The sequence below is a fragment of the Orcinus orca genome, chromosome 15 (genome assembly GCF_937001465.1).
Source record: "Orcinus orca chromosome 15, mOrcOrc1.1, whole genome shotgun sequence".
NCBI classification, from domain to species: domain Eukaryota; kingdom Metazoa; phylum Chordata; class Mammalia; order Artiodactyla; family Delphinidae; genus Orcinus; species Orcinus orca.
The window spans coordinates 56,330,231-56,349,216 of record NC_064573.1 but is presented as its reverse complement, the minus strand read 5'-3'; the positions used below and the strand labels follow the sequence as shown (position 1 = coordinate 56,349,216).

Here is an 18,986-nt window from a genome sequence, read left to right as displayed (position 1 = left end):
TTCAGTGAGTCCACCATCCTATCTTCGGGGAATCAAGACCAGACAGCTCACGAAACTGTTTCAGTGGATGCTAAAAGCACATTTATTTTCATCTCTTCATGAATGAATTTTGTAAAAGTCAGGGTCTGAACAGGAAGAAGATGACACATTCAGATAAGTTAATTGAGGGGAGATGAAGAAAAACTAGTTGCAAAAGCGAAGATCGGTTTAAAGGAAACAGGCAAGCAATGATTCTGGACCCCAAAGCAAGCAAAGGTGAGGAGTTGTTACCAGGTCTAAAGTGCCAAGGGATGGGAGTGGGTACCTGAACCTGGAGAGGGTAGCAGTTTCTTCAAGGGTGGCAGCCTTTGGAGGAGAGGTGCAGCCAGCCTGTGGCAGCTTGGAAGACATGGAGCCAGGGTAATACCTATCCTTATTCTCCTCCTACCAAGCGATCTGCTGGAGCCTGTCATTGGTTGAGCCTTCGCTGAAGCCAAAGGGTGGGGAAAACTCTTGATGGACTCAATAAAAGTCCGCCTCCTGGGATACAGAGCAGGGTGGAATTTGAGGAGTAGATCTGGGGGGACTAATGGAAAATATTGAACACAGTCCTGCATGTATCAGGTCGTAGATAAGTTGAGGTTTCTTAAAATATTTGGCTTACTTATTCAATCAACAAATATTCACATAGTATGTTCTTGGTGTTATTCTAGTAACCAGGGATATAGTAATGAATAAAAGAGACAAGAATTCCTACCCCCATGGAGGTTACATTCTAGTTGTGTTTCTATCTAATTGCATTTTATGGAAGTAAATTATATGCCCTAAAATTATTTGTGGATTTGCATATTCACAAAGATTTCTGAATGGATACTTCTTGCATACTTACAGGTTCATTTATTGCTCAGGCCCTTTGTTGATTTCTACCAAATTGTTTTAATAGCCTTGTTATTTTCTTTTTTTATAAACTAGTCTTCTTTCCCTTAGGATGAGGTTATTTCTAGGAGTGTCCTAAATCATTCGTGTAACAAATATCTCTTGCAGATTAGTCTTACCTTTTCTCCTATAGTAGATGATAAGATAAACAAAATTAGAATAAAATTTATTATAATATAATAGTGTATATTATATACAGTGGATAAATGCTCCCGTATTTCCAGTAGAGAGTTCTGGGAGACATCCTGTGCTTCTGAGAGAGCCCACTGGAATCGAGCCCCATTGCCTGTCTCACTCTGTATTCCCTCACTTCTGCTTCCTGGGATCACCTGTCATAAATATCTGCACCCAAGTCCTTGTCTCAGGCTCTGCTTTTGGGAACCCAGACGAATACAGACTTGTGCTGCCTGCAGCCTTCCTCAACTGAGCTGACAACTCCACCCTTTCCTCCACTTAGATCACAAAACTGGAAGTCATTCTTGCATCATCTCACATGCAAAATCTCATCTCTCAGTAAATCTTGTTTCCTCTACCTTCAAAATATTTTAAAAACCTGCCATGTCTAACCACCTCCACTGCTGACCAGCAGGCTCAGTTATGCCACAGGCTGGAACGTGTCTCCCTGTTTCTCCTCTTGTTCACCGTGGTCCATTCTCAACAGAGCAATCAGGATGGCCTTTTAAAAACATAAGTCAGATTAAAACCTTTCCATGGCTCCTCATTTCTCTCTGCCCTATCCCTTATCCCTCTGAACTGCTTTCTGTATTAACTATATTTTTTAAAATTTCTGTATTCTTGGTGCTCTAGCTTCTGGGCCCTTGATCAGGAAAAGACTGCCATTTTCAGGGCTACCCAATTCTTAGAGATCATTTATGAGCACATCTTTCTTATACAAACTAGCCAACCCAGAACCACACTCCAGCCATCTACCTTCCTGGGCTATCACACTCCAGACTACTTCCTATCTGTCCTAATCACCCCAAGACCAGGTACCAGACAAGTCAGGACAGTCCTGCACCCCAAATCCCTCTGAAATTATTCCAACTGGCCAATTCTAGGCCTGCTTACCCTGCCTTGCCTGTTCCTTTTCTCCAAAACCACAGTCAAGGCTCTTGCCTATGCTTTCATCCCACTCCTTCTGCCTCCTGACTGACACTGGGGCTTCCTGGGGCTTCCCCTGTGTGGCATGGGGTGCCCCCTGCTCTTGGGAACTGGGAGTAACAACTCTCTTGTTAATGGCAGTCGTCTGCTGGTCTGCTGGCCTCACCGTACTTGAATGAGAACAAAACCTATGTTGTAAAACACTCTCCTCCTCCCTTGCTTCTTTTCCAGCCATCCTGGTCTCCATACTGTTCCTCAAACACATTATCACACTCCTGTCATGGGGTCTTTGCTTTAGGGTTCTGTCTGCCTGGAAAGTTGTGCCAGATTTTTCCTTTGTTAAATTTCTAATCTCCTTCTGGTGTTTGCTCACAACTCACCTTTTTTTTTTTTGCGGTACGCGGGCCTCTCACTGTTGTGGCCTCTCCCGTTGTGGAGCACAGACTCCGGACGCGCAGGCTCAGTGGCCATGGCTGACAGGCACAGCCGCTCCGCAGCATGTGGGATCCTCCCAGACTGGGGCGCGAACCCGCGTCCCCTGCATCGGCAGGCGGACTCTCAACCACTGCGCCACCAGGGAAGCCCCACAACTCACCTTTTCAATGAGGCCTAAATTTACTGACACTACGTAGTCTGCTCTCTTCTGCCCATTCCAGAACTCCTAATCCTTTCCCCCCCTCCTCCTTTTTCTTTTTTCTTCTGTATCACTGGGTATATGATAGAATTTCCTTTCTCTTCTTATAGAAATTATTTTTATCTGTTTCCCTCCTTCTGGAAGGTAAGTTCCCGAAAGGCAGGAATCTTTGAATATATTCCTAGATGTAACCCAAGCATTGAGGTCAGCTCCCGGCAAGCAGTAGATATTACATAGAAAATTGTTGGATGAATGAAGGGACAAATTAATGAAGTCATTGTATGAGGACAGTATTGACTTCTTTGGAGGTGTATTAAATTTAGAGTTGAGTTGTGGTTTTTTAAAAAAAAATTGTACTTTTTTTTTTTTAAAGAATATGATCAGCAATTCTTCTTTACACTCTATTTTTAAAATTAAAAAAATATATATATATATTTATTTTTGGCTGTGCTGGGTCTTCGTTGCTGCACGCGGACTTTCTCTAGTTGTGGTGAGCAGGGGCTACTCTTCGCTGCGGTGCGCGGGCTTCTCATTGCGGTGGCTTCTCACTGCGGGGCACGGGCTCTAGGCATGCGGGCTTCAGTAGCTAGCTGTGGCATGTGGGCTCAGTAATTGTGGCTCACGGGTTCTAGAGCGCAGGCTCAGTGGTTGTGGTGCATGGGCTTAGTTGCTCCGTGGCATGTGAGATCTTCCTGGATGAGGGATCAAACCCATGTCCCCCGCATTGGCAGACAGATTCTTAAACACTGCACCACCAGGGAAGTCCCTATATCTGGTTTTAAATCAGATATATGGAGGTATCATTTACATACATTCCCAATAAAATTCACCCCTTTAAAGTGTAAAGTTTGGTGAAAATTGACTCATCTACAGAGTCATGTAACCACCAGTACAATCATTCTACATTGTCAGTTCTTTCCGTCTACACTTAGATCTTGGAATTGATTTCTCTCCTTTTAGCTTTTCAGAATATTAAATGAATAGAATTATGTATAGTATAAGGTATGTTATATCATGCTTCTTCCATTTGGCATAATGACTTTGAGAATCATCCATGTCGTTGCATTTATTAATAGTGTTTTCCTTTTGCTGCTGTATTCCATTTTAAAGAGACACACTCCATTTTAAGGAAGGCCAACAATGTATCTATTCATCAGTTGATGAGTTGTTTCCAGAGTTTGGCAATTATGAATAAAGCTTATGCAAATATTTGCTTATAGGTCTTTGTGTAGACATAGGCTTTATTTCTCGTGGTAAAATGACTGGAAGAGGAATTTCTGGATGTTAAGATAAATACATGTTTAGCTTGATGGGAAAGTGCTAAACTTTTCCACAGTGGCTGTATCTTTGTCTTCGTGTATTCCCAATTGCTCAGCATCTTCACCAACAGTTGGTACTTTCCATTTTAGTCATTCTAGTGGGCGTAGCTCATTGTGGTGTTCATGTGTATTTTTCTAATGATGAATGATGATGAACATCTTCTCTTATGCTTATTTCTCATTTGCATGTCTTCTTTTGTGAGGTGTCCACATCTTTTGCCAATGTTTTACTGGGTTGCCCATCTTCTTTTAAATGAGTTGTAAGAGTTCATTCTACATTCTGGATCAAATCCCTGTATCAGATATTTGTTTTGCCAGCCTGTGGTTTTCATGTTCTTAGCAATGCATTTCAAAGAGTAAAATTTTAATTTTGATGATCAGTTTGTCACTTTTTTTCTTTTATAATTTGTGCTTTATGTGTCCTAAGACCTAACCCAAAGTCATAAAGTTTTTTTTCTTTTTTTTCCTTGTCGAAAAGTGTGGTTCAGGATGGGTATGAGGTGCACACAGGACCAAAACAATTCTGTTGGATTTTTCCAAACGAAAGCTCTGTGAATGAACAGCTCCTTCTTCTCTGACATTAAGCCTGTAAAGCAGTGATTCTCAAGTGGGGACACGTTCTCCTCCCAGGGGACATTTGGCAATGTCTGTTTTTTGGTTGTTACAGCTCAGGGGTGGGGAGGCTAGTGGTCAGAGACCAGGGCAACTGCTAAACACCCTACATGCCACAAAACAGATCCCCCAAACAAAGAATGATCCAGCTAAAAATGTCAGCAGTTTTGAAATGGAGGAACCCTTATGTAAAACTCAGAATCGTCTGTGGTCATGATTCTAGCCATGCAGAAATAGCAAATCTACACCAACAGAAAAAAGCAGAGATATGGAGAAAGAGCGAATCCTAACGGTGCCTAATATCCTGGATCTAGTCCCTCCAGAACATAGCTCCATCTACACTGTTTCCTTGGTTTTGTCACTGAACAGTTTTTTTTTTTTTGCGGTACGTGGGCCTCTCTCTGTTGTGGCGTCTCCCGTTGCGGAGCACAGGTTCCTGACGCGCAGGCTCAGAGGCCATGGCTCACGGGCGCAGCCGCTCCGCGGCATGTGGGATCCTCCCGGACCGGGGCACGAACCCGTGTCCCCTGCATCAGCAGGCGGACTCCCAACCACTGCGCCACCAGGGAAGCCCAACTGAACAGTTTTAACAGTATATAATTTTGTGTTGAGTTTCTGTCACTGGCACCTCAACTATTACATAAAATGTCTAATTTTTGCAGTAGATGCTGCATTAGGTTAGAACTAGGAAGGTGAGGCAACTGCTATTCTTACCACCCGTTTGCAATTAGTATTCAGTTTCTAATAGGTAAATGTTGGAAAAATTCTGAGAGAAAGGAATAGATGAATCCATACCCCTCAATTTTGCAGCATGTGTATTAACTTCTTTTAAGAGGAAGGAACGTTTACCTACTTCCGATTATTAGACCCCTAAATTTAAGTTCCTGACTCATCCATGTTTTGAAGCTAGATTTTATTAAACCTCATTAACAAATGACCACTCAGACTACCTCTTACAGACACAAGTCTTTGTGGGAGAAAATATGAGGTCCATGCATAAAAATGTCAATGTGGAATTTATCTCAGTGAACTTTTTTAAGCCTTTATTACCTTCTAGCTGCCCTTAAAACCTCATAACACACACTGGAGAGCTACTTGTTATAGTCGGTTTTTGGAACAATGAATTTGTTTTCAGGTCTTGATTTCTTGACCTAAATTATCTTCTAAATCATAAAACACACACTTTTTTCCTAGAAGATAAGACACCATCATTGTACTTCAAGCTTATACAATTTGTTTAGGACTTTCCCATTAAATTCCAAACTTGTTAGAAATTTATCTGAGGTCCTTTCTGATATATTTTCAAGCCAGATTTCAATAATCTTTTAAAAATATATACATATACAGCCTTCTGGGTGCAAATAGTCTTAGACTGATATTGGACCGCCCACTGTTTTCTCAATATTGCCTACAATTTTAGGTGTCTCTCCTTAAATCATACTGTCATGGCAACCTGGATTATTCTCTTCTCTCTTTTCATCTGCTGAAAATACACATGTCCTCAAGTATGACTCAAAAAGATCTCTCCTCCATGAAGCCTCTTCTGATCCTTAATCCTTGGACTCAGTACCCCTTCTTCCACATTCCCGCAATGCGTTGCTTGTGATAGCACTTGTGTTATCCTCACTGGCTGTGTAGGTCATGCTTATCATCTTCTGGTTCATCTCTAAATGCAGCGAGGCAGAAACTCCCTCTTCCTCACCTTCTCTGTCTCCTTCCTTCTGTCGCATTAGTTACTGACTTAGAAGTTGTCTGGAAATGAGATTCCTCCTTTTGGAGTGGAGAAACACAGAGCGTGAGGCCAAGGTTATTTAGCTTAAAGTATAAGAAATTAATCTGCATAAAATATCTGAAAATTATTAGCAATGATTTTGAAGAGGGTTATAATTAGCTATGTGTCAAAAGTGAGGAACCATCTGTGTTGTGTCAGTAGCAAAGAAAACTCATTTTATTTATTTTATTGTTAACATACTGCTTAAGGGTCAGCGAGATGAGCCATGAACGAAACCTGTCTCTGGAGTGTTTGTGATTGACAATTATATGTTTATACCGAGTGTTTGTGATTGACAATTATATGTTTATACCGACATCTTACTTAAAGCTTTAGCTGTTGAAAGGAATGGCTAAGAATTGCATGCCATATTGAAATTTAAAATATGGTCTCAGATATTTGATACTGGAGTAGGAGCTCCAATGCTCTGTGCTTTATCTTGATGTGTAGTTGTTGGAGGTATAATACATTTTACAAATGATTTTGGCCTGCCAACTCATCACCAGCTCCACAAACCATACACACCAGTTCCTCTTGAATTACATAGTTTAAAACCTCACCCCAGGACATTTGACCAATTCCTCCTCCAAGTGCTATAGACACTTCTTAGATGTTGAATTGCAAAAAGCAACCTTCATTCAAATTCTAATCATTTGAGTTACATTGACAATGTACTCATTATATAATTTGCAGCCACTTTAAAGAATTTCTCCTCTAATTGCTAGGCTGTACTACTGTCTCCTTCCTGTGGGAAATAAACAAATAAAAATAAGTGGAACATGAAACAAATACATCTCATAAGTGCCCACTTATTTATTATGTGCCAAGTAGTATGTGCCCCACAAAGAAGGGGGTGAATTTGCCTAAAAGAAAAGACCAGTCAAAGAATGGCTTGCATATGAGGATGAAAGAACAATTTTCAGAATTCAGATTTCAAACTAAGTCATTCACAGGACAGATACAGAGACCCCAGCGTCCCTTCGTTCAGGCTGTAATGCTTTCCCCAAGGTTTTTTTTTTTTCCAGTTGAATGCTTACTTAAACTTCAAGACCTGCTTCAACTGTCGCTTCTTTGGCAAGTCTTCCCCGAGACTTTCACCACTGGTTATTCATGCATCTGTATTCCATTAAAAAGATTTATTTTCTGCTTTACTGCTTCTACCAAACCATCTGTATACTCAGGGTTATCCCAGCTGCAGATAAATTAATTCCAGGTCAATGTGAAGAATACCTCTTTATGGTCATGAACCAGAAATCCCAGGTCCTAAGGTCATTCTAGGCAACACATCGGTAAAAGCCACGTTAACCATTGAAGACATGAAGTTCCGTGACCCGCCCAGTTCTACTAAGTTTTAGCTTCATGGCTCTTCAGCCAGCATCTCCCATGGCCACACCTATGCTCCTCTCCGAAATAGTAAACCTTGCCTCTTTTGCTGACTAAGACCTCTCTTCCTCTGGCTCTTTCCCGCCTTTATTTCCACCACATTTATTCTTTGCATCTATAGAATTTCCAGTCATTGCTTACTCATTTCATCACTTCTCTCCTGGTTTTACAACCTTAAGCAATAAAAATCCTATAGTGCATGACTACCTCCCCTTTCTCTCCAATCCCCACAACTTCCATGCCTCCTCGTGCTTGATCCATATTCAATGAGTTCACTTCCTGACCACTAGCTCACTGGCAGTGGTACGATGGTCGCCAATCAATGATGGGGAAAATTCTCCACAAATTCATGGGTCTTAAATCTGGTTGGGCCCTAAGTCAGCAATTATTGACCATATTCCTGTTTACTTCATTTCCTGTTGCCCATAGAGTTATTCCTATCCTTCTTAAATTGTTCCCCTTCTGCACAGCATAAGACTCTTTCCTCTTCCTAGAAAATGTATTTTTCATGATACTGCAGTAGTAATCTTAATGAAACATCTCATTGAGTGCTTTTATTATTAGTTTCGTGATTGAAAAATATGAGGTAGAATATTAAATGACACAAAGAATCTCATCCACCCCAGATGAGTGTTTTTTCTCAGGCAAACCAATGTTAAATTTCTTGAGATCCTCTCAAGTATATTTTATGCATATGTAAATATAAATGTGCATATATTCCTTCTTTATCTAATGTCACTTCCTCCAGACATAGGGAACGGCTTGCGGCTCTCCACTGTGCCACGGGAGCTCAAGCCTCTGTGGCTTTGCACGTGATGTTCTCAATGGAAGGCCCTGCCTTGTTATCTTCCCCATCACATCCTTTCCTCAGGTAATCCCCCATTATCATGATAACCTCACTGTTGAGCACAGTACCTAGCATATAGGAAGCATGCAATAAATGTTCGGTGTTATTACTTTATGATTATTCATAAAAGAGTGGTGTTTTCTACCTTCAGTTCATCATTGGTAAAATTTAAGCTTTTTTTTTTTTGATTAAGCAGCTGCTCTTGGGTCTGTGAGAGAATAATAGCTAGGAATTTTCCAAAAGGATTATATAAGGCACGGAAAAATGCCAAGAGATTATTTTGCACAATTTACATGGAAAAAGAGTACCAAAAAAAAAAGAATAAAGGAGGAGAATTCTGGGAAACAGTATATACCTCATTGGACTGAAAAGAGGTCCTAATTGAGATATATTTCTGAACTCTTAGTCGATCAGATTGGAGCCCCAGCTGTGTTTTGCTACTGAATTTTCTGTTGGTATTTCAAAATTCTTTCATCATGCCTTCTTCTGTTTTCCTATGTAATTGGGACTTTACAAGTCCTTGACAGTGAACGTGATGTTAGAAAATGAGAAATTATATTCCTGGGTTAGCGAGTTAGTAACGGTAACACTGGAATAGCTACTTAGGAGGGGGGAGACAATTTGGTTGCACGTGTGGGCAGCAAGTCTTACTCAAAGTCGCATTTGGATAAGAAAGAAACTGTTTTTACTTTTTGGGGGCTGGTTTTGGGAGGGTAATAACTTCACACTTCTAGTCACCCTTTAGAACTACCCTGTTGACCGAAATTATTTCACAAAACCTATTCCTCAGGTCAGTTCTATTTCTTTTCTGTGCTCTATAAATATCTTCCTAAAATGTATCTACTAAAATAGTAATTAAACTCTCTAGAGCAGAAAGAAAAGTTCTGAGGGCGTTATAACCTAGGAAAAAAGTTGTCTTCACTTGCTCGCACTACCTTGTTTAAAACACAGCTATGATATAGTACACTTTCTCTCTAATTTTTTCTCACTATAACTAGAAGGAAATATCCATGAGATAGGCTTCTCTCCTCACATGAACCCGAGTCTGCAGGATTCAGGGTCTACAATTTAAAACTCATCTCTGCATTATGCATCTGTGCTGTGACTAATGACTTGATAAATAATGAAAGCCAAGGGTCGCTTGGGTTGCAAAGCAAATCAAAGAGCAGAAAACCTTTGGGACTTCTGTCCATGAATGTCAAGGTCAGGACCAGCAGCTGCTACAATGAGATCCTTTCCTCATGCAATGGACATCCAGACACCTAGTTTCCAGAAATACTTCATAATTCTGCTTCTAACACATCATGACATGTCCTACCAGCTAAGGACATCTTATTTTAGGTCAATAAATATACTTGCAGATGAAATATGACACTAATTAAAGACATGACTGGCACCAACAAACAATTTTCCAATCAGAAAAGCAAAACATGGCAAACAAAAATAGTGAAGATTGCTTAGTTTTATTTTTGGAAAAGTAGTTTTTTTGACATGAACATTCAAATATATATTATTTGGACAGAAAGCTAAGCCTAGAAAAATCCAATGTTCAGCCATTTCCCACTTGTTAGAGGGAGGTTTTTCCACAGTTGGAATATTAGGTCTTTCTAAGGGACCAGAATTTTGAGAGCTCTGATTCCATATATGTCTTTTTTTCAATATATGTAAATTTTACTTATACACACAAATTACCACACATACGTTATTAAGCGTATATCTGTATTTTTAAACCTTGCTAACTACGTTTGCTTTTTTTTCCCAAAGAAAGTGCCAAAGAATTAAAATAATTTTAACTGCCACAACATCTGTACTGGCTTCTCCTAGGGATTGTCATTCAGAATGTTCATGAAACGTTAGTGTGTGTCTATAGACCCAGAAAAAGTTTATTAACAATTAAAAAAAACCCACGTGGAATTGCCTTTAGAAATACTAAAGCTCTTTCTATTGGAAGCAAATATTTTGGTTGTTAAACATAATAATTTGTTTAGCTCGTGTAATTTGCCACCGTGAATGTTGCCAGTGTGGATGTAGGCACCTGATCATCAAAGAGTCACTTGACTTATAAGCCTTTGTGAATTTTGCTATCAACTGTGATTGGAGGGCTGGCCTGTGTCAGGCTGGTCACTTTCCTTCAGGTTCTAACCCAAGCAGTTTTGCCTTCATACGTCATCACCTCAGTTGGAGTTGTCATCTGAGACTCAGATGCCTGGGTGAGCTGAGACAAGAATAAACAGAGTGGAACTTAGAGTTCACTTTCACTATTCTATTTATTTTCTATTAAATATAGTTGTTAATCTTAATTTGCAATTGGACAATGAAATTTTTAAAAGACCGATAAACATAAGAGCAAGAATCTTTAGTGTTGTCAATCATTGTTTAAACTAACTATGGTTTAATTCAACATGCCAACCCAAGTAAACAGGTGCATAGAAGTTTATTTCCTAGAAAGAGCTTTAGAAACCTCCTAATCTGATGGTGATTTTCAAACTCTGCCTCAGAGCCCTAGTGGTCAGCTCGTTGCCTCTCCAACCCTCACTCAATGAGGACAACACTACTTTTATCTATTCTACAAGTTGAGTCTTGGAGTAAAATTTCATTTGTGCGTAGGATTCTGTAGCTGGAAAAAGTTTAGAACCACTGCTTTTGTCTAACGCATTCCATAACTTTATTTATTTGATAGTATGTGGTAATTACACTCACACAACTTAAAGTTCTTTCCCATTTTACACTTGAGGAACCTGAAACACAAAAAGCTTAAATACTTGCCCCAAGTTGCTCAGCTAATACATGGCAGCACTGGGATTCCAACCTAGGCTTTTGCCTTCAAATTTCATAGCCTTAGATACTATTTTTTGGAGTTATATTCTTCTGGGGTCTGTTGACATCTTTCAACAGCTTCATAAACTATTAAGCCACTATCATTTACCTTTGCTTAGTTTTATTTATTTAAAAGGAATTTTTTAACGTCTTTATTGGAGTATACTTGCTTTACAATGGTGTGTTAGCTTCTGCTTTACAACAAAGTGAATCAGTTATACATACACATATATCCCCATATCTCTTCCCTCTTGCGTCTCCCTCCCTCCCACCCTCCCTATCCCACTCCTCTAGGTGGTCACAAAGCACCTAGCTGATCTCCCTGTGCTATGTGGCTGCTTCCCACTAGCTATCTATTTTACGTTTGGTAGTGTATATATGTCCATGCCAGTCTCTCACTTTGTCCCAGCTTACCATTTCCCCTTCCCATATCCTCAGAATCCTCAAGTCCATTCTCTAGTAGGTCTGCGTCTTTATTTCCGTCTTGCCCCTAGGTTCTTCATGACCCTTTTTTTTTTTTTTTAGATTCCATGTATATGTGTTAGCATACGGTATTTGTTTTTCTCTTTCTGACTTACTTCATTCTATATGACAGACTCTAGGTCCATCCACCTCACTACAAATGACTCAATTTCATTTCTTTTTATGGCTGAGTAATATTCCATTGTATATATGTGCCACATCTTCTTTATCCATTCATCTGTTGATGGACACTTAGGTTGCTTCCATGTCCTGGCTATTGTAAATAGAGCTGCAATGAACATTTTGGTACATGACTCTTTTTGAATTATGGTTTTCTTAGGGTATATGCCCAGTAGTGGGATTGCTGGGTCATATGGTAGTTCTATTTTTAGTTTTTTAAGGAAATTCTATACTGTTCTACATAGTGGCTGTATCAATTTATATTCCCACCAACAGTGCAAGACGGTTCCCTTTTCTCCACACCCTCTCCAGCATTTATTGTTTGTAGAGTTTTCGATGATGGCCATTCTGACTGGTGTGAGATGACATCTCATTGTAGTTTTGATTTGCATTTCTCTAATGATTAATGATGTTGAGCATTCTTTCATGTGTTTGTTGGCAATCTGTATATCTTCTTTGGAGAAATGTCTATGTAGGTCTTCTGCCCATTTTTGGATTGGGTTGTTTGTTTTTCTGATATTGAGCTGCATGAGCTGCTTGTAAATTTTGGAGATTAATCCTTTGTCAGTTGCTTCATTTGCAAATATTTTCTCCCATTCTGAGGGTTGTCTTTTGGTCTTGTTTATGGTTTCCTTTGCTGTGCAAAAGGTTTTAAGTTTCATTAGGTCTCATTTGTTTATTTTTGTGTTTATTTCCATTTCTCTAGGAGGTGGGTCAAAAAGGATCTTGCTGTGATTTACGTCATAGAGTGTTCTGCCTATGTTTTCCTCTAAGAGTTTGATAGTGTCTGGCCTTACATTTAGGTCTTTAATCTATTTTGATTTTATTTTTGTGTATGGTGTTAGGGAGTGTTCTAATTTCATTCTTTTACATGTAGCTGTCCAGGTTTCCCAGCACCACTTATTGAAGAAGCTGTCTTTTCTCCACTGTATATTCTTGCCTCCTTAATCAAAGATAAGGTGACCATATGTGCATTGGTTTATCACTGGGCTTTCTATCCTGTTCCATTGATCTATATTTCTGTTTTTGTGCCAGTACCACACTGTCTTGATTACTGTAGCTTTGTAGTATAGTCTGAAGTCAGGGAGCCTGATTCCTCCAGCTCCGTTTTTCTTTCTCAAGATTGCTTTGGCTATTCGGGGTCTTTTGTGTTTCCATACAAATTGTGAAATTTTTTGTTGTAATTCTGTGAAAAATGCCAGTGGTAGTTTGATAGGGATTGCATTGAATCTGTAGATTGCTTTGGGTAGTAGAGTCATTTTCACCATGTTGATTCTTCCAATCCAAGAACATCTTATATCTCTCCATCTGTTCACATTATCTTTAATTTTTTTCATCAGTGTCTTATAGTTTTCTGCATGCAGGTCTTTTTCTCCTTAGGTAGGTTTATTCCTCGGTACTTTATTCTTTATGTTGCACTGGTACATGGGAGAGTTTCCTGAATTTCTCTTTCAGATTTTTCATCATTAGTGTATAAGAATGGAAGAGATTTCTCTGCATTACTTTTGTATCCTGCTACTCTACCAGATTCATTGATTAGCTCTAGTAGTTTTCTGGTAGCATCTTTAGGAAGCTCTATGTATAGTATCATGTCATCTGCAAACAGTGACAGCTTTACTTCTTCTTTTCTGATTTGGATTCTTCTTATTTCTTTTTCTTCTCTGATTGCTGTGGCTAAAACTTCCAAAACTATGTTGAATAATAGTGGTGAGAGTTGGCAACTTTGTCTTGTTCCTGATCTTAGAGGAAATGGTTTCAGTTTTTCACCATTGAGAATGATGTTGGCTGTGGGTTTGTCATAAATGGCCTTTATTATAATAAGGTAGGTTCCCTCTATGCCTACTTTCTGGAGACTTTTTATCATAAATGCATGTTGAATTTTGTCAAAAGCTTTTTCTGCATCTATTGAGATGATCATATGGTTTTTCTCCTTCAGTTTGTTAATATGGTGTATCACATTGATTGATTTGTGTATATTGAAGAATCCTTGCATTCCTGGGATAAACCCCACTTGACCATGGTGTGTGACCCTTTTAATGTGCTGTTGGATTCTGTTTGCTAGTGTTTTGTGGAGGATTTTTGCATCTATGTTCATCAGTGATATTGGCAAGTAGTTTTCTTTCTTTGTGACATCTTTGTCTGGTTTTGGTATCAAGGTGATGCTGGCCTCGTAGAATAAGTTTGGGAGTGTTCCTCCCTCTGCTATATTTTGGAAGAGTTTGAGAACGATACGTGTTAGCTCTTCTCTAAATGTTTGATGGAATTCGCCTGTGAAGACATCTGGTCCTGGGCTTTTGTTTGTTGGAAGATTTTTAATCACAGTCTCAATTTCAGTGCTTGTGATTGGCCGGTTTATATTTTCTTTTTCTTCCTGGTTCAGTCTCAGAGATTGTGCTTTTCTAAGAATTTGTCCATTTCTTCCAGGTTGTCCATTTTATTGGCATATAGTTGCTTGTAGTAAGCTCTCATAATCTTTTGTATTTCTGCAGTGTCAGTTGTTACTTCTCCTTTTTCATTTCTAATTCTGTTGATATGAGTCTTCTCCCTTTTTTTCTGATGATTCTGGCTAATGCTTTATCAATTTTTTTATCTTCTCAAAGAACCAGCTTTTAGTTTAATTTATCTTTGCTATCATTTCCTTCATCCTTTTCATTTATTTCTGATCTGATCTTTATGATTACTTTCCTTCTGCTAATTTTGGGGCTTTTTTTGTTCTTCTTTCTCTAATTGCTTTAAGTGCAAGGTTAGGTTGTTTATTTGAGATTTTTCTTGCTTCTTGATGTAGGATTGTATTGCTATAAACTTCCCTCTTAGAACTGCTTTTGCTGCATCCCATGGGTTTGGGTCATCATGTTTTCACTGTCATTTATATGTAGGTATTTTTTGATTTCCTCTTTGATTTATTCAGTGATCTCTTGGTTATTTAGTAGCGTATTGTTTAGCGTCCATGTGTTTGTATTTTTTACATTTTTTCCCTGTAGTTGATATCTAGTCTCATAGCATTGTGGTCAGAAAAGATACTGGATACAATTTCAATTTTTTTTTTTTTTTTGAAATTTACCAAGGCTTGATTGGTGACCCAAGATATGATCTATCCTGGAGAATGTTCCATGAGCATTTGAGAAAAAAGTGTATTCTGTTGTTTTTGGATGGAATGTCCTTAAATATCAAGTAAATCCATCTTGTCTAATGTGTCATTAAAGCTTGTGTTTCCTTATTTATTTTCATTTGGGATGATCTGTCCATTGGTGAAAGTGGGGTGTTAAAGTCCCATTGTATTATTGTGCTACTGTTGATTTCCCCTTTTAGGGCTGTTAGCATTTGCCTTATATTGACGTGCTCCTATGTTGGGTGCATAAATATTTACAATTGTTATATTTTCTTCTTGGATTGATCCCTTGATCATTATGTAGTGTCCTTCTTTGTCTCTTGTGATAGTCTTCATTTTAAAGCCTATTTCGTCTGATCTGAGAATTGCTACTCCAGCTTTCTTTTGATTTCCATTTGCATTGAATATCTTTTTCCATCCCCTCACTTTCAGTCTGTATGTGTCCCTAGGTCTGAAGTGGGTCTCTTGTAGACAGCATATATATGGGTCTTGTTTTTGTATCCATTGAGCCAGTCTATGTCTTTTGGTGGGAGCATTTAATCCATTTACATTTAAGGTAATTATTGATATGTATGTTCCTATTCCCATTTTCTTAATTGTTTTAGTTTTGCTATTATAGGTCTTTTTCTTCTCCTGTGTTTCCTGCCTAGAGAAGTTCCTTTAGCATTTGTTGTAAAGCTGGTTTGGTGGTGCTGAATTCTCTTAGCTTTTCTTGTCTGTAAAGATTTTAATTTCTCCATCGAATCTGAATGAGATCCTTGCTGGGTAGAATAATCTTGGTTTTAGGTTTTTCCCCTTCATCACTTTAAATATGTCTTGCCACTCCCTTCTGGCTGCAGAGTTTCTGCGGAAAGATCACCTGTTAACCTTATGGGCATTCCCTTTTATGTTATTTGTTGCTTTTCCCTTGCTGCTGTTAATATTTTTCTTTGTATTTAATTTTTGACTGTTTGATTAATATGTGTCTTGGCGTGTTTCTCCTTGGATTTATCCTGTATGGTACTCTCTGCACTTCCTGGACTTGACTGACTATTTCCTTTCCCACGTTAGGGAAGTTTTAAACTATAATCTCTTCAAATATTTTCTCAGACCCTTTCTTTTTCTCTTCTTCTTCTGGAACCCCTATAATTTGAATGTTGTGCATTTAATGTTGTCCCAGAGGACTCTGAGACTGTCCTCAGTTCTTTTCATTCTTTTTTCTTTATTCTGCTCTGCAGTAGTTATTTCCACTATTTTATGTTCCAGGTCAGTTATCCTTTCTCCTGTCTAAGTTATTCTGCTATTGATCTCTTCTAGAGAATTTTTAATTTCATTTATTGTGTTGTTCATGATTGTTTGTTTGCTCTTTAGTTCTTCTAGGTGCTTGTTAAACGTTTCTTGTATTTTCTCCAATCTAGTTCCAAGATTTTGGATCATCCTTACTATCATTACTTTGAATTGTTTTTCAGGTAGACTGCCTATTTCCTCTTCATTTGTTTGGTCTGGTGGGTTTTTACCTTGCTCCTTCATCTGCTGTGTGTTTCTCTGTCTTCTCATTTTGCTTAACGTACTGTGTTTGGGGTCTCCTTTTCACAGGTTGCAGGTTTGTACTTCCCTTTGTTTTGGTGTCTGCCTCCACTGGGTAAGGTTGTTTCAGTGGCTTGTATAGACCTCCTGGTGGAGGGGACTAGCTCCTGTGTTCTGGTGGGTGGGGCTGGATCTTTTCTTTTTGGTGGGCAGGGCTCATTCGGTCATGTGTTTTGGGGTGTCTGTGAACATTGAATGATTTTAGGCAGCCTCTCTGCTAATGGGTGGGGTTGTGTTCCTATCTTGCTAGTTGTTTGGCATGGGACGTCCAGCACTGGAGCTTGCTGGCCGTTGGCTGGAGCTCAGTTTTAGCATTGAGATGGAGCTCTCTGGCAGAGCTCTTGCTGATTGATATTACCTGGGGCCGGTAGGTCTCTGGTGGTCCAGTGTCCTGAACTTGGCTCTGACACCTCGGAGGCTTGGGCCTGACACCAGGTTGGAGCACCAAGAGCGTGTAAGCCACATGGCTCAGAAGAAAAGGCAGAAAAAAATTAAATAATTAAAATAAAAATAGAAAGAATTATTTTTAAAAATGTAACAAAAAAAAAGAATAGACGAACGAAACCATAAACGAATCCACCAATGATAAGAAGCACTAAAAACTATACTAAGATAAACATAAAAATCAGAAATAAGTCAGTCACCCACAGCCAACCCCAAGTCTACAGTTGCTCCCAAAGTCCACCACCTCAATTTTGGGTTGATTCGTTGTCTATTCAGGTATTCCACAGATGCAGGGTACATCAAGTTGATTGTGGGGGTTTAATCCGCTGCTCCTGAGGCTGCACAGAGAAGTTTCCCTTTTTCTTCTTTGTTTGCCCAGGTCCTGGCGTTTAGCTTTGGTTTTGGCCCCACCTCTGCGTGTAGGTTGCCCTCAGGCTTCTGTTCCCACCCAGATAGGATGGTGTTAAAGCAGCGGCTACTTAGGTGGCTCTGACTCACTCATGTTGGAGGGATGGAGAGGTATGATACTTTTAATTGGAATGCAGGGCGAGCCTGCAGTGGCAGAGGCCAGTGTGATGTTGCAACAGCCTGAGGCACGCCATGTGTTCTTCCGGGAAAGTTGTCCCTGGATCACGGGACCCTGGCAGTGTCAGGCTGCACAGGCTTCTGGGGGGTCTGGATAGTGACCTGTGTTTGCACACAGGATTCTTGGTGGCTGCAGCATTGTTAGCGTTTCATGGCCATCTCTGGCATCCAAGCTGATAGCCGTGGCTTGTGCCCTTCTCTGGAGCTCGTTTAGGTAGTGCTCTGCTTTCTGTGGGCAGACAGGGAAGGAATCCCCTCTCCTTGTGCACCCCAAAACAATGGTCTCTTGCCTCTTTGGCAGGTCCAGACTTTTTCCTGGACTCCCTCCCGGCTAGCTGTGGCGCACTAGCCCCCTTCAGGCTGTGTTCACGCAGCCAACCCCGGTCCTATCCCTGGGGTCTGACGTCTGAAGCCTGAGCCTCAGCTCCCAGCCCCCACCCGCCATGGTGGGTGAGCAAACAAGCCTCTCAGGTTGGTGAGTGCTGGTTGGCACTGATCCTCTGTGCGGGAATCTCTCCGCTTTGCCCTCTGTACCCCTGTTGCTGCGCTCTCCTCTATGAATTTGAAGCTTCACCCCCACCCACCCCCCGTCTCCACCAGTGAAGTGGCTTCCTAGTGCGTGGAAACTTTTCCTCCACAGCTTCTTCCCAGAGGTGCAGGTCCCATCTGTATTCTTTTGTCTGTTTTTTCCTTTTGTCCTACCCAGGTATGTGGGGATTTTCTTGCCTTTTGGGGAGTCTGAGGTCTTCTGCCAGCGTTCAATAGGTGTTCTGTAGGAGTTGTTCCACATGTAGATGTATTTTTGATGTATTTGCGGGGAGGAAGGTGATCTCCACGTTTTACTCCTCCACCATCTTGCAGGTCCCCCCCTCATTATTTTTAGAATCGTTTTGCTTTTCTCATGTTTCCAGAAAGGATTCTTAGCTTTCATTCCTCTACCTATGTTCTCATCCAGGATAAAATTTATTTTATTTTAAATAAAATGGGTGCTGATTTTCTACTAGATATATAATCAGAAGGTTTTGTGCAGCCCCAGATCTGTCACTAAATAAATATGTGATCTTTGTGAAGTTACTCAGTGTCTCTGAGTATGACTTTTTATTTGCAAAATTATAAATAATAGCTTGATACCTTATTTACCTTCTAGCATTGTGAGAATGTGAACAAAAGTACTTAGTAATCCCCAGTGTCTTCCTGTTCCCCACATGCATATCCCTCCCTCCTTCGTTCCATGATCTCAT

General features: G+C 39.9%; 1 long non-coding RNA gene across 1 annotated transcript in view; it reads right to left on the bottom strand.

The window, feature by feature from the left end:
• Positions 1-17,636, bottom strand: part of LOC125961303 (uncharacterized) — a 42,979-nt gene extending 25,343 nt beyond the window's left edge. Inside the window, exon 1 of the long non-coding RNA XR_007471844.1 lies at positions 17,572-17,636. This is a non-coding gene — a long non-coding RNA (uncharacterized LOC125961303). The remainder of the gene's footprint in view (positions 1-17,571) is intronic.
• Between the last annotated feature and the right edge of the window lie 1,350 nt (positions 17,637-18,986).